General features: G+C 41.0%; 2 protein-coding genes across 5 annotated transcripts in view; one reads left to right on the top strand and one right to left on the bottom strand.

The window, feature by feature from the left end:
- Positions 1-13979, top strand: part of LOC117048099 (uncharacterized oxidoreductase ZK1290.5-like) — a 64600-nt gene that overhangs the window by 2480 nt on the left and 48141 nt on the right. The window lies entirely within an intron of this gene.
- DPH5 (diphthamide biosynthesis 5) overlaps positions 1-13979 on the bottom strand; it is a 54733-nt gene that overhangs the window by 40328 nt on the left and 426 nt on the right. The window lies entirely within an intron of this gene.

Raw genomic sequence — 13979 nt, 5'->3', positions numbered from 1 at the left:
GCAGAATATCTCCTCTTATTGAAACCCCTTTGAAATAGGACCACATGGTGCTCATCATACACTCTACTGTAATTCTAATAAGTAAGAAGGCGTCACTTCCTGGCTTTTATAAAGGCTTCTGTGGCCTTGTAAAACTTCTTTTTAAAAGCTTCATTGCAGCATAATGGCTAAAAACAATTGGAAAAAATAATACAGCAACCAGAGCAGCTTTTTGGAAGCCATGCAGTGCATTCAGTGTGCCTTTATTGTTGAAAGCCATTGTGGGAGGCGAGGGGCTTAATAAATGGAATCTCCTGGTGTTTAAGAAGTATTTCATTAGTTGTAGTCTTAGCAAGATACTTATATAAGCATTTTATTAAATTACAGAAGAGAAACCTGTAGTTGCAAAGCTGTTCACCATGTAACAATTCTGGAACTTTATATGGTATACCGTATGTTCTTAAAAGAATGACCCTGGCTTCTGTGGCATTTTAAAAGCTGCCTTTTAAACATTGCACAGTTTTTGTCTCCTTATTGTGAAGGGGGAAATTTTGTTTTGATTGTACATCCTTTATTTAAATAAAAAAGAATTCTGGTTGACGTAATTATTAGAATTTCAGGGTTTTGAGTAGCATGAGCCTGTGAAACAACATGCCTCCAGAATGCTAGTGTAGTACACAGAGTTCTGAACTTAGCTCAGATGGTTCTGGGTTCCAATTCCTGAAGTTAGCTCAGGTGGTTCTGAGTTCAAATTCCTGCTTATTCTTGACTGACTGAAACTGAGTCTCTTAGCCTAACCTAACTCCTAGCAGATAAAATTGAAAACCATCCTAGATAAGATTCCACTCCCGCCCCCCGCCCCCCAGTAACTTCTCTTGGTGTTTCTCTGGGGGAAGGTTCCATGGAATTAGGAAGTATCCTGGCAATACTAAGTTATTACGATTTTCTTGAATTCTACTAATTGTTTTGTTGACGTTATTCCTGTTGTTTGCTTTATTTATATGTTATTGTGCTTGATATTACAGTATAGCGATTGCAGTCTGCGTTGTTTTTTAAATGTGATTATTGTGAGCTGCTTTGAGCTCTGTTGCTGGAAAAGCAGAATACAAGTATTAAATCAAATCAAATCAAAAAGTACAACTTGGCTTATCTGCACAATCTCTGAAAGATCCAGAATATGAGGTTAACTATAATATTCATAGATACTAGCCTAATGAGGGGAGATGTATTAAGATAGGTTATTTTCAGGGTTGTGGAAAACCTTGGGAACAGGTCACAATGAGTAGCAAGAATTGGCAAAAATGATGTGCCTTGTGCTATTGGAAGCTCTTTTGCAAGTCCAAAGCCACCATTAGACACAACCCTGAATGTCTTTTACTATCAAGAGTAGAAGAAAACGAACCTATTGACATAGTGCAATCCATTCTGTTAACCTGAATTTGCCATGATGAAGGAAGATCGGTTCATGAGGCTTTGTTAGAGTTTTTGTTTTGTTTTTTTACTTTGTGAAAAGCATCTGTATATGGTGGAATAAATTCAGGGGATTTTACAGTATAAGAAACAGATGGCCAAGTATTTTCTTCTGGCTGCTTTCTAATGCCAAGGATTTGTGGCTAGCTGAGCAATTCACTCAATTATAGCTTGTGCATACATATTTTGAAAAATAATGACAGCAAAGGAAAGGAAATTCATAAGCCAAGTTGCTGTCTTTAAGTTTTTTATCAGAATTATTCATAAGCAATTTCAGGCACAAATCCATATGATCTGCTGTGACACCCACCCATCCCAAAGTCATGAGTTAGTATTTTATGGGAAATAATTCTTAAGTTTCAACTAATTTTATTGGTAGCTTGGTCAATTCAAATAGTTCTGCTTTATTTATTTTTTAAAAAAGTTTGGCTTTTATCTAATTAATGTAGTGTTGTGAACACACCAACATTATTTGCTGAATTCTTACATTACTATTTTGATTGAATATGGAGGGTGTACACCTTGGGCCAAAGTATGCCCTCTGTCCTTGCATGTACAGCTTTCCCCTAGAAATTTGATATTGCTGCTGGGTGATTTCCGCCACCTGTAGTCTGGATATGGAATACTAGCTGATACTGCTTTCTAACACAGGAAAGGAGGGGAGGATTATTTCTGCATCGCTTCCATTTCTCTTTCTTCCACTCTTCTGCCTATGTGGAGGAGTCAAGGCTTTGGGAACAACATTCCTTCTCGTTTTTGAAACTGTTTTGCTTGGGTAACTTTCCAGTTTGATACAGATCCAAATGGTGCTACAAAATAGAAAGGGGTGGAAACTCTTAATTTGAAATGAGAGCATGTTTCAGTTTTTATTCCGTTATCCAGAATCAACTAGTAGCAATCTGTTAATGTAACCTTGAGAATTCAGGATTATATCAAATGCTAGTCCTACACAGAGTAGACTCATGGAAGTTAATGGGTCTGCTTTGGAAGGAACTGAGTTGGCTACAACTCTGAAAGTTTAAACAAAGTAACTTCAGCTTGTCACAATCGTAAAAGCTCACCCTAGTTTCTTTCCTCATGCTAGAGCAGTGTTTCCCCAAACTTGGGTCGCCTGCTTTTTTTTTTTTTACTGCAACTCCCATCATCCCTAGCTAGCAGGACCAGTGATCAGAGATGATGGGAGCTGTTCAAAAACAGCTGGGGACTCAAGTTTGGGAAAGCTAGGATGTGGCACTTTGCCAGTGCTTCTCTGGGTTTTTCCTCCAGTCTGCAGAGGTGAGAAGCAGAAAGTGGTTCAGATAGGCAGACGCCAGGCCTGTGGATACTCATTCTGAAGTCCAGGAGTGTCACCACTTACCAGTAACTACTTCCTTGTCCACTTGTGGCACAGATTGACCAATTCCAATCCATTCTGTGAGTCAGCCTAAGAGCAATTGAAATAGGTAAATGCTTCCTATTGTCAGTCTTCAACACTGTTTCATACAGAACTGAAAAAGGCTTTGTAGAAAATGCACAGGCATGCAGTTTGTTTCTTTGTAAAGTGTTGGTACACAAAGTTGTTGGACTGTTTCAACACATGGTTAATGTCCTTAAACCTGATAATTGTGTTTGTCTTTCTCCCACAGTAGTTCTAAAATCTAGGGAAGCTCTCTAGCATTCTCCCCCCCCCCCGTTCACATGCCACATTTGTAGTTCATGGCTTTTCTTTCTTAGCCAGAAGCTATGTACAAAAACGGGGAGACCTGAATGGCTGTATCACGTGAGGCTGCATCTTGGGTTGCAGCCATTGTGCCTCCAGCTTAGTCGGGGAGAATGCTGATTTTCTGTTCCCTTTGGGTTTGTCGGTGCCTCTTGTCAAGGGAGACAGCTATGTAGATGACTGAATTAAAAATCCCCACCTCCCCAAATAATGCATATCAGAAAGGTGCATTTGCAGGTTGCTTACCATGAAATCCCAGAAGAATAATCAATGCCTTGCTTAGTTTTTGCTTCTCAGTTTAAAAGGGAGAAATGGGTAAGGCAGTACCGCTTAATAAGCAGTCTTTCTTTAATGAGATGGTAGCTTCTGAATTTTATGTAGTGTACCTTTCCTTTTGCTCCTGGGGAACCAAAGAGCATTAATATGCTGCACGACATATTTAGGATATATTCTTGTTTTCGTGCACTAGAAGCACTCGCATTACTCCCAGGTAGGCGTGCATAGGACTGCAGCCTTAATGCCCCTAACTGCATCCTTCAGGTTTTCATATACCATTGTATACTTAAATAGCAGAATTGTAGAAATAGTAAATCAGGAATCACAAAATTGACCTTTGAGCCATTTACTGTTAAAGCATATCTTCCTTATCCCTGAACAAAGTGAATATCTTGGGGCTAAAGTAAGTTGGTCATTTTAGTTTGGCTTGGGCAGTAGGGCAGGGAAGGTATGTTCTCATTGTCTCCCCCCCCCCTTCCAGAATGTTCTGTGAACCAAAGTAAATGGGTTGGCAAGACTGTTAGGGAAGAACAAAAGCCTACTCCTTGCAAGAAATTGGGTCACCACCAGCTTTAGTTCCCACCTTAGCTGTGACTACAAATACGCCCCATGACTGACATTTATAGGGGGAAGGAGAAGTGGGAGATTGAACCTACCGGTATTCAGTTTCTGATGCTGTGTGCCTATTCTGCCGAATAGGACCCTGCATGTGTGAATGAAACTAAAAGGCTTCATTTGGACATAAACTCAAATTATGCTACAAGAACAAGCTGCACCAAAGCCTTGAACTTCTGCATTTACTTCCCTCCTCCGGCCTGGCCACAAGGAGGAGATCAGAAGCTTTTACTTCAGTTTTTTTTGCTTAACCACAACTTGTTGCAATTAATCAAACCTTGATTTATCACAACAATAGTTTGTTGAAACAACCCAATTTTCAACCATGGGCTATGAAGCTGTTTTTTAATAAAAAATAAATAAAAATTAATTATAGTTAAAATTAACCACGGTTGTTTCAGAATAAGGCTAAACTGTGGTTAATCAAAAAGCAGAAGTAAATGATATCCTTGCAGTGGCACTAGAGGAGGGTGCATGAGTGTGAGGCTCATTCTGGCTCATTCTCCTCATTCCAAATGATAGCTTATTGTTACATGCAAATACAGCTAATGTATCGTCCTAAGTAGGAATCATTGCAATATATGGGTGCTCTCTCCCCCACCCCAAAGCCATGGCACTATAATAAAAAGGAATTTTGTTAGTTACATGATGATTATTCTATTTGATTTGAATCACACTCACTCTCATGGGCTCAGCATTTTTTTTATTAATGTTAGTAATCCTGCACCCTGGCGATTTACAATTTATGATAGTATGTAAAAAATATAAAAATGTGTGAGATTAACACCTCATGCATTAGTTGTTTACAACTGATTGTACTTCTATTCTACACACTGATTTAACTGCAGCGAATTTTCCCGAGGAATACTGTGAACTGCAGTTCTGTGAGGCTACTGAGCATTCTCTGTTCAAGATCCTTAGTCTTCAGTATGCAGAATTATAATGCAATTATGATGCTATTAGTCAGATGTAATAGCATCCCTTAGTTAGCAAAAGTGCCACAACTACTGCAGTTGAGACATTAATTGTCTCAAGATATTTAATTGTGTCAGAACACACACACACACACACACACACAGAGAGAGAGAGTATTCTAAATAGGCAGCAAAACAATATACTGAGCTAGTTTACAAATTTCAGACAGGTAATCTGAAGGCTTAGAAGGAAAAGAATTTATCGTGTGCTGAAAGTAAATAAATCTGTGGATTCTTTTGATCTCTCTCATGTGAAAAACAGATCCAACAATACTTCTTTGGTTTCTTCCTATATCATGGTGGGAAGAAAAGGAGAACAGGGAAGCCCAAGGATCCGTCCAGGTATAAGAAGTACTGGAAGTTATTTCAATTGGCTGTAACAAAAGGAGTAGAGTGGAAATCATTGAAAACTGGTTCACACCAGCAATTCTTCGTGCACTATTAACTGTTCAGATCTAGTCACAAAACATTATTCTGAGGAGAAAAGGTTTAGTGAACCCTGGAAATTGGATTTGATTTATGCCAGAAAATCTGCCTTTTCACTGCTTGAGATTTTCTATGGAAGAAAGCCACAGCCTTTTACCAAACGGTTTCTAAGGAAACATCTTATAGCAGAGCATCTAAAAACAATTTGGTTGTTAATGAGAAATAGTTCTCACAACGGTGGGAAAGTGCTGAGTGAAAGAAAAGGCTTCAAGATTTTGGCACTTTCTCCATAAAGACATTTAAATAAAAGTGTGCTGTGCTGTAGCACAGCTTATGAAATTTCCTACTTAGAATGGACTTTAATCACCTGGCTTTCAGTGCTCTGTGCTCTGGTTTCACATATTCTCTTTACTGCAGGTAAACACTTTAAAGTGAGCTGCAGAAATACCTTTTTAATTTTTATTTAAAGCAAGTTAGAGACACTTAGAAATTTATCATTCCATTGATATATAATGTTATGGTATTACTAAAAAAAAGAAGAATTGGTGTTATGAGCCATCAAACCTCGGAAATACACTTTCTCCAAAAGGTTTCTACAATTTTGGCCACTAGTGTATTATGCAGCATGCTCTGAATCTTTACTCTGTTACTGGAGTGAGTGCTGTATCTCAGGTTCAGTCTGGTCTTCACCCAAGAGCCTCCTGTTCTGTGAATGGCTGTCTCTTGGGGCCAGCCAAAGAAATGGTATCATCCTCCCTCTTTCCATCCTATTGGTTTTCTCTGCCCAGGCTATAAATGTTGCTATGTCTTTGTCTAGGTCATTCTGTCCTGGGGTTGACCCTCCCATATTACATTTGTGTGGACCTGCTTACTAGCATCTGCATGCCATAGGCCAAGGATAAGGGACCTTTTTTAGCCCAAGGTCCCATTCTGGCCCAACCTCCAGGGACCACAATGGCACTGGCGAGCAAGGCAAGCAGAGCAACTCCTTTCCTCCATGCAAGCAAGCAAGAAGCACAAGTTCAAGCACTCATTCTAGCCTGGCATAAAGGAGACTGCAAAGCAGAGCCAGTAAGGTGTGGCCTGGGGATGGAGCCTTATTTGCCCCTACGGGTTCCCATTGTTGCGCCCGGTGAGAGAACATGGAAGTAAAAAAACCTGAGGCTTCTGGCTTCAGAGAGAGAAAGATTTAATTTCTGCATGCAGAGGTACTTCGGTGTTTAGATAGCCAAGCAAGTACAAAAGTTAGTCAGTTTACCAGCAGTTCTTATACAGTTCTCTGGCTCTCTTCCCACCCCAGAAAACTTCCTCTTGTCCATATAAGGAACATTTCCTGTTGTACATTTCCTGTTATACATATAAGGCAAAGGACATATAAGGCAAAAGAACATTTAGCCCAGTGTTGGTTCATGCGCACTCCAGCAAGGCCATCCTATCTCTTGACCTAGGCAACAGTTCCTCTCTGCAAGGACAGCTACAGTACTCTCTGCGTAAGGTCTACTGTTCTTATCTCCAGACACTTAGTAAGGCAAAGCTTGCCAGAGAGAAGTACAATGCAGATCAAAGTTCACAGCTTTACAGAGCAGTTTCATACAGAAAAGCTTAACAGGGGCACTTTTATACTTAATACATTCACTGGACTAACAATACATTCAGGTAAATATATAGGTTAGCTAATTAACCCCTTCCATTCCCTCCTCTTCTTCGGACCGCTGGAATTCTTTCTCCAGCGCGTCCCTGGGAAATGACTGATATTCTCTAGCAAGGGCAATGAGCTAAAGAATCCATGACACAACTTTATAAATCACCATATGCATGCATTGCTTTAAGCAGAGAATACAGAGGCTTAGAAGCAAAATAACAATGGGGGACACAATATCAACAGATACAACTAAAGATCTTTTACATCGAATATTCCTAACACTAATTACAGAAACTGTTCAGCTGGTCACATTATCTGGTAACTGGTCAACACAAATTAAGGCAATATGATCATTCAGTCCTCCCATTCAGTGTTCTTTTCCTTCCTTTTCTTCCATAGGCGTGCACAGGGCCAATGGCCCCTCCCCTGTGCATCAGCAGCAGGTTTGTTGCTTCTTGGCCTTTGTTGCTTCCCTGGATCTTCAGCTTCAAGGGATGTTTCAGCACACTGTGGCAGGTTCTATCTCTACATAAGGAGGCGGACACCAGCCACTTTCACCACTGGCAGTGTTGTCAAAAAGACTGTGTAGGATCTTTGCCACTTAGGTTTCAGAGTCTCTGCATAGGGATAAAACTAGCATAGCAAAGCTACATGGCATTAGGGCACCTGCTAAAAGAATAGGAGATAGTTACAGAGATTATATCTGCCCTTGGAGGGTGGTGTCTTGGGCCCCTCCAGCCTTTCTTTTGCCTCACAGATTAACCTCACAGGTATCGATATTGATCACACCTCAGTCCTCCTACCTGTTGGAGGCAAGCTAGAATAACCCAATCAAATAAGGACAGCCTCCCATACACTCACAAGATATTACTGACCATGCCGGATCACTATCTCCTCGAAATACAATATTCTTCCGCAATGATTATCCCATAGCTCCTTGGTCTACTTCTTTGGCCCAGAGTAATAATTTAGTTCATTTTTCCAATCCATGCAAACACTCTAAACTTAGAATACACACAAATATAAACAAATACACAATACAATCATACTATCACCACAATTTCAGACCAATTTAACATAAAACTCTGCTAATGTCAGGGAACAGAAAGATACAATTTTTCCCCAAATAAGATCCATTTCTCCAACATCACTTTCCAGACACACTACTAGAGCCATTGCAATTCTCACTATCTGGACATTCTTCAGAACATTCTCCTTTTTTAAAAAAAAACTTTTACATAGCAACTAATCCTCTCCAATATAACATTGTACAAATGATCTAGGGTATTTGGGTATAGCTATTTTCTCCTTACTGTCTTCTCTTTCCTAATATTCCATTTCTCCATCCCAATTATATTACCAGTTCCAACAGCCATATCAGAGACTAACTTTCCCTCCTCTTCTGTTTCCTGCATCCAAGCACCAGCCATTGATCCTTAGTACCTAATTTTCTACTTACCACCTCACCAAGCCTATCAGGACCTTGTGTCCAAGAATTAACTTACCACCACCAACCTATTTTTGACCTTCAGGAGGACTTAAGGTGGGAACAGGGCAGTAGGGAACAAATTCTGACAGAGTTGGGTTGTCAGACAGAACAGAACTTGGCCTATTTATCTCGCTTCAGAGCCATCGGTAGGTCACTCTCATCATCTCACACGTGGCAGCCAGCTTAGCAAAATTGCTAACTCCTCACAACGGTGTTTCATTAGGACAATGGAGTTGAACCCTTGATGTGCTCATTCAAATAGTGACAATTTTCAGGTTTCTTTTAGGTAACAACAAATTATGGACAGGGCAATAGGGAAAAGCTCCTGTCTTTTTTAAAACAATCTTTGAAGGGCTTACTATATATCTACCACCTCTGAAGCAGAGCCATCTTCAGGCCTCTCTCATTGTCTCACGCTTCCATGGCAACAACCTGGCGGTCCTCTCCATGGTTTGGACAATGGATTCACCCCCCTAGATGTGCTCTGCAACCTTGGCATGGAGGGTGGTGTATTGCCTTCAATATTGTTTCCTGCTGGGCAGGGGGTTTGACTAGATGACCCTTGGGGTCCCTTCCAACTCTATGATTCTATTATTCTATGATATGTATATCTTCACTTTATCATCAATTTTTCTTCCAATCATTCCAAAATTTCTGTCCCCTTTTCCTCCTGAGGTTCAAACTTACTCCAAATCCTAACTTACACTGTCAGGGCTACACTGTCAGTTGCTAACCATGAGCCCCTTCCCATTCTATTTCAACATTCTCTTCTCCTTCATTCTACATCCCACAAACCTACATCTACATTCCCAAAAACATTCTGCTAAGAAGCCATTTCTTCTATTTCAAAACCTTCCCTGAAAAACTTAAAACCTGGGATATAAAATAAAACTTTTCCCTCTAATCAACTTCTGTTGGAAACAATCAAACTGCTCAGAAGACATAATCTTCTTTCCCCCCCTTGTGGGAGGCAAATTCCCTTCCTTTGCAAGATTCACTGCTGCAAAGAGAAAAATCCTTGCTGTTTAAACTAAGGCTTCTCTCTATTTCTGTCCATCTCCCCACTCTCATTGCTTTACCAAAGGTCAATTAAGAAACAAAATAAGACTATACCAGCTTTAAAAACAAACTAACAAACATTCCTGATTGCAAAAGCAGCCCTCCTTTCAATGCTTCAGACACACTTTTACATTCACCTTAACATTGCAGAGAAATACTTTTACAGCACATTGAAGGCACATGCCTTGGCACACAAACAATTTCCAAAACACACTCACCTAACCCTGGGATTCAAACAGATTCCTTGAAGGGACAGCAAAACAAAACAACAAATACAAATTGTGCAGCCACATATACAAGGAAAAAACAGACTTCCCAGACTTCATTGGCAATGCAGCAAGAAATGAAACAATTTTAGGAACACAGAGTTTGGGAACACACAGATTAGGGCTGCTTTCTGCCCCACCTTTCCAAAATAAATGCAAGCCTCAAACAGGGACCCACACACACACACAGGCACTACAGATACAGACAAACTCACAAAAATCACACTGCACAATCACTGCAGACACAGAACTCATACAACACACACATAGTGAAGGAAAAATCATAAAATTATTACAAGCCATAAATTTTTACACAGCAACAAAAATTCCAATTCCCCATCTCAGCAAGCTCAGGTTCGACCTGGGACAGTGGGACACTCCTTCCACCTAACCAGACTTTTTTCCATGCACACACTCTCCGCTTCGCTAGGGACACTGAGTTCCTGCGTCTCATTCACTCAATACATCCACTGGAGCGTCCCCACACACCATTCACCATGCACAGAGTAAAATCACAGAAAAATTCTTAACCCCCTTCTCTCTCTGAAAAATTCTTAACCCCCTTCTCTCTCCTCAGAGAGGGCACCCCCCTTCTTTTCCCCACAGCCAACGGCACTCTTTTGCTCTCTGCTGGCTCCTCCCTGGCGGCCCTCTATGGCTCACGGCCAGGCTCCTGGCGGCCCTCTATGGCTCACGGCCAGGCTCCGGTGGCAAATCCACTTGCACACTACCGGATTTTAGCGGCGGCCCTCTACGACACACTGCCGCTGCAGGATCGATCGCATTCTGCGCTTCCCCTTCCCTGGGAAGCTGCTCCCCCTGTGGAGCTTACCTGTCCTCTGCAGATCTTACTTCCCTTCCCCCCTGCGGCCGCTTTCTCTTTCTCCCGTCGCCACGGTGCAGTTTGGCTCTCCCCCTGGGGTAAGCCAGTCCCTTCCCACAAACAGGCAGGAAGCGCGCTTGGGGCCAGCAAACGCCAGACCAGGAGAGCCTTTTCTGCTGTGCAGCGACGCCTCGGACTCCCTGTTTTCTCAATCCCGGGGAACAGCGAAGGATTCCCGGCCAATGCACCACGTTATGGAGCCTTATTTGCCCCTACGGGTTCCCATTGTTGCGCCCGGTGAGAGAACATGGAAGTAAAAAAACCTGAGGCTTCTGGCTTCAGAGAGAGAAAGATTTAATTTCTGCATGCAGAGGTACTTCGGTGTTTAGATAGCCAAGCAAGTACAAAAGTTAGTCAGTTTACCAGCAGTTCTTATACAGTTCTCTGGCTCTCTTCCCACCCCAGAAAACTTCCTCTTGTCCATATAAGGAACATTTCCTGTTGTACATTTCCTGTTATACATATAAGGCAAAGGACATATAAGGCAAAAGAACATTTAGCCCAGTGTTGGTTCATGCGCACTCCAGCAAGGCCATCCTATCTCTTGACCTAGGCAACAGTTCCTCTCTGCAAGGACAGCTACAGTACTCTCTGCGTAAGGTCTACTGTTCTTATCTCCAGACACTTAGTAAGGCAAAGCTTGCCAGAGAGAAGTACAATGCAGATCAAAGTTCACAGCTTTACAGAGCAGTTTCATACAGAAAAGCTTAACAGGGGCACTTTTATACTTAATACATTCACTGGACTAACAATACATTCAGGTAAATATATAGGTTAGCTAATTAACCCCTTCCAGGGAGAGTCCAAAGGGCCAGACAGAGAGGGCTCAAAGGCTGCATTTGGTCCCTGGGGCTGAGGTTCCCCATTCACGGCTTAGGCCATCAAGTGGGATCTGCCTTGTTCTCCATCTAAATCCTGATTGGATTTGAACTGAGCCCTCTGCCTGCTCAGCTGTCTAGTGGTGCTACTCTCAGAAATACTGTTAATACACGGGAGCATGGTTCCTGCTGTTATGTAGCCATAGGGCATCCCTGTAGCTGTCACTCATAAACATTTCCTTAGACTTGCTGTGGTGGGATGCTAAGAAGCCACTTGGGGAACTGAAAAAGAAGGAAGGGTAGATTAACTGATCAGATATCCTACATCAAAGACATGTAGAAGGGTGTATTAGCCTCTGAAGCAATAATTTCGTTGTGGAAAATGCATTCTGAAGTAATTTTGGTGCCAAAAATAAAACACTCCACTTACAAGTACTGTATGTAACTATGCACTGACCATAGCTAAGGTATTATCTTCATTCTAAATGCTAATGTTTACGGCTTCTTTATGTATGCCCTGTGTGTCGTCCCCCCCCCAGTCTTTCAGTTTTTCTCATTCTGTTATTATTTCTGCTTTTTAACAGTCTCGGGTGCCAAATGAAAAATTCAGAAGTAAAAGGTGTGCTGGAAATGAAACGACCGACATTATATCAGGATTGTTTGATTAGTGGGATGCCTCTATGAATGTTTAAGGCAAATATTTTGAGAACTAGTTGTACATATACAAAGTTGTATGTGTTTGGGAAGGCTGAAGCTCAGGGGTAGAGCATCTGCTTTGCCTGCAGAAGGTTTCAAGTTCAATCCCCATCATCTTCAGGTAGAGCTGGGAAGGACACCTAGTCTGAAACCGTGGGGGCCCACTGCCTGTGAGTGTAGACCAGTGATGGCCAAACTTGCCCTCCAGCTCTTTTGGGACTACAATTCCCATCATCCCTGACCACTGGTCCTGTTAGCTAGGGATGATGGGAGTTGTAGTCCAAAAACAGCTGGAGGGCCAAGTTTGGCCATCACTGGTGCAGACAGTATCTAAGTTAGATGGACCAACGCTCAGAATTTGTAAAAGACATGCTGCTTGTGTTCCTATGTGAGCTTGTATTCTTGGAAGTTGGCATAATGTATTAGCGAGACCCTTCTGGTGTAATTCATTTCTAAATATCAGAACTCACACATGGTCACTATTTCCTAAAAGAATTAACTTTAGTGCATTGGTTTGCTGTAAGGATAGCCTGTACAAGGATTTAAAGAGAGAGAAGCATGCTGAACGTTTCATGGTCGCTTGTGTTTTTATAAAGCTATGTTACTGAAACATGATTGTACAGATGTAATTGTACTTTAATTGTTTTTTATCAAAAAAATAACATGAAGTTGCCTGATTCTTTTATGCAAGACTTGCTTTGGAAATGATATATATCTTAAGCAAAACAGTGGAACTGAAAGGCCTATCCAGGTTTAGTTAAAACATTCCCACGATGTAGTCCAAATGTTGAGTAACTCCATAGAAATGAAAGACTGGATGTCAAAATAAATTAGTATGCGTATGCTATTATGGATCAGCTTTCCACTTTATGGCCACATCCTGCAAGGACTCTTCTCAGTTTTAACTAGAGCTAAAGACACAAGATGGTTTTACTCAAGGTTAATGAGTTCTGTATAACTACCTATAGGTTTCCTTAGCACACATCCTGTTTTTATGGGAACAACATTTCAGAGGATATAGATAAAGGTTGTAAATATTTGGGGTGTCATTCCGAATTGTACTGTAGGAAGCTCAACAGTTAAAAACTTCTAAGCCTTTTTGTCAGGAAATTAATTCAGAGGGCTAAAAAACAGTAATAGGATATTCTCAGCAGAGGCAAAATACATGAATAAAAGTTAAACATAACTCTGAAAAACTTAAGAGCAGTCCCTTTGTTTATATAATGTGATGATGATAATATTGTATAACTGCCTAAGAGTCAATAACATAAAACCTTGTTACTTATCATCTCCGTGGATTTTATCCAATATTAGTCCTCCTCAGAGTTCACCCATTGAAATGGAAAGGACATCACTACGGTACCGGTAATTTAGCACACTTTAGCAATTTGGTCTATTCTGGGTTTGTCTTAGCTGGATACCACTTTATGGCTTTTGTTCAACATTCAAAGTGTTGTGCAGTCTTCTTGGGGTTTCCATCCAGAACTATACACGGAACAGAAAGTGTGCAGCCTTATTAGGGAGGAGAGGTGATTGTTGCAGATGTAGCTGCTTTCACAAATTACCATAATTATATTAAGTTTTAAAACCATCTGCTTGAAAGGAAAGGGAGATTAAGAATGATATTGTGATTCCTTAGTACATTTGCAAATTAGTAAGAAGTATAGCACAGTCTTGTACATGTCTA

The sequence above is a fragment of the Lacerta agilis genome, chromosome 6 (assembly GCF_009819535.1).
Source record: "Lacerta agilis isolate rLacAgi1 chromosome 6, rLacAgi1.pri, whole genome shotgun sequence".
Taxonomy (NCBI): domain Eukaryota; kingdom Metazoa; phylum Chordata; class Lepidosauria; order Squamata; family Lacertidae; genus Lacerta; species Lacerta agilis.
This window is presented reverse-complemented; position numbering and strand designations above follow the sequence as displayed.